Source organism: Ricinus communis, chromosome 2 (assembly GCF_019578655.1).
Source record: "Ricinus communis isolate WT05 ecotype wild-type chromosome 2, ASM1957865v1, whole genome shotgun sequence".
NCBI lineage: Eukaryota > Viridiplantae > Streptophyta > Magnoliopsida > Malpighiales > Euphorbiaceae > Ricinus > Ricinus communis.
Genome location: NC_063257.1, coordinates 25,230,203 through 25,232,462, shown reverse-complemented (window position 1 = coordinate 25,232,462; position 2,260 = coordinate 25,230,203). Strand labels below are relative to the sequence as shown.

The window sequence follows — 2,260 nt, the reverse complement described above, 5'->3', positions numbered from 1 at the left end:
ACCAAGGCCTCTAGCACGGCCTGTGGTGGCTCAGCACCGGCTTGGGCACGGCTTGGAAGGAGTCAGCATAATAGACTCCACAGATTCAGCACTGCCTGGACTCCGTGAATCATCACAGCCTGGACTCCGGCCATGCTGAATCAACTATATAGGCAATTTTGAATTCTTTTGGAAAAGACACGAATTTTGAACTCAATTCCAAGACACACACTTAATCAATTGTTTCCTATACCTCAATTGTAGACCTTGAGAGATCAAATTCATCAATTGAAGGAGGGATTTCACTTATTCCAACATCGAATTGAAGATCAAGACAAACTTTGGGAGCATTCAAGAAGCAACTAGGGTTTGAGATTTCGAATTTGCTAATTTAGGGTTTCTCATTCAACTTGAAAGAGAAAGGTGTACATGCCTTTAATTTTCTTTTCCTTATTTTGTTCCTTAATTACTTTAACCATGAACATGAGTAGCTAGATCTTTTGAACCCATTGGGGTTCACCTTTGTTGATGGATTATGCTTAATTGTTAGATTTGTAATTGTCATTCTTGCAATCTTCTTGCTATTTAGTAATAAAAGTTTGATTCAGTTAATTTGAGATGTTGAATTAATTGTTTGTGGGTTGTTTCTTGACATTGAGAAATGCTTGTTACAACTGGACATTGAATAGTAAGAACTGGTAGTTAACACTTAGAGATAAAGTTGATTTACTCATCGGATTAAGAATTAATAACTCTTAATAGTTTTAAATCATGCTTAATGCTAATTTGTAATAATCCGATAGGAAGAGATTCCATTAGGTTAGTGCAGGTTTAGGAACTCGGTAAGCTCGAGAGAGGAACCGGGTTCAATTCAGGATTTAGGCACGGGTAAGCAAGATCGGCAATCCATAAAATCCATCTTTAGAATTCCATCACTTAGGCCCCCTTTTGGGTTTGTTTCTCTCTTTGCAATTGTTTTTTTGATTGTTCGTTGTCCTTCATTTACTTATTTGCACTCATAACCATTAGCTGGTAACATTAGAACTTTCACACCCTATTTCAGACTAGATAACATAGCAAACAGTAGTAACTCTAGGTTCACCCGATCTCCAGGGATACAACCTTGATACTCACTAGTGCTAGGCTGCATCGGTAGGTTCACTGCCTTAGGTGTAGGTTGCATAAATAGACCATTAAGTTTTTGGCGCCGTTGCCGGGGAACAGTAACGGCGAACTAGAGTGAATTATTTTTGTGTTAATTTAGTCATTATTTGTTTATTCATTTATTCTTTATTTTTTTATTTTCTTATTATTTATTGTTATATTATTTTTGATTGATTGGTGGTTGTTTGGTTGTCGGGCTTCGGTGTAGTATATGACCGGAGCTCTAACCCCGATCCCATAGCACCCTTATCCGACCTGCGAGCGCCTCTCAGATTATTGAGACGACGTTTGCAGGCAGTTGAGGAGGAGGACGGAGTTACAGTTTAGGTTCAAGGAACTGACGCGATGGAGAACCTCAACCCCCAAGCCGATGAGGATCAGAGGACGATGTACGAGTTTGCTCGACCATCTTTGGATGGGACGAAAACTAGTACAATGAAGCCAACAATTTTGAAATAAAAGCCAACGTGATCCAGATGATCCAGCAGAGCGTGCAGTTTGGAGGATTGCCCAGCGAGGATCCCAATGCACATATCTCTAATTTTTTAGAGATTTGTGACACATTCAAGATAAACGGAATAACTGATGACGCCATTCGGTTGAGATTGTTTCCATTTTCCTTGAGGGACAGAGCTAAGAGATAGTTGCAATCCCTTCCACAGCAAATGATTACTATTTGGAGGGCGTTGATTGAGAAATTTTTATATAAGTATTTTCCTCCCGCTAAAACTGCTAAACTTAGAAATGACATATCTTCTTTTGTGCAGTTTGATGATGAAAGCTTGTACGATGCATGGGAGAGGTTTAAAGATCTTTTGAGATGCTGCCCACATCACAGATTGCCAGTGTGGATGTAGGTTCAAACCTTCTACAGCGGGTTGAACCTTGCAACGAGGCAGATGGTGGATTCTGCAGCAGGTGGGGCGCTAAACAGTAAGACGCCCGAGCAGGCTCAGAACTTGATAGAGGAAATGGCCATGAACAACTATCAGTGGCAATCCTCTAGGAGCCGACCAGGAAGACAGGGAGTGGTCAACCAAGTGGACTCTACAGTAGCCTTGGCAGCTTAGGTGGAGCTTCTAGCCAAGAAGATTGACCAACTCCATATGCCGGTTCA

The 2,260-nt window shown here is 40.9% G+C and overlaps 1 non-coding gene across 1 annotated transcript; it reads right to left on the bottom strand.

Annotated features, from left to right (window-relative positions):
- Positions 1-1,877: 1,877 nt before the first annotated feature.
- Positions 1,878-1,984, bottom strand: LOC112535672. The gene has a single exon (XR_003079758.1). It is a non-coding gene; the product is annotated as a small nucleolar RNA R71 (small nucleolar RNA).
- Between the last annotated feature and the right edge of the window lie 276 nt (positions 1,985-2,260).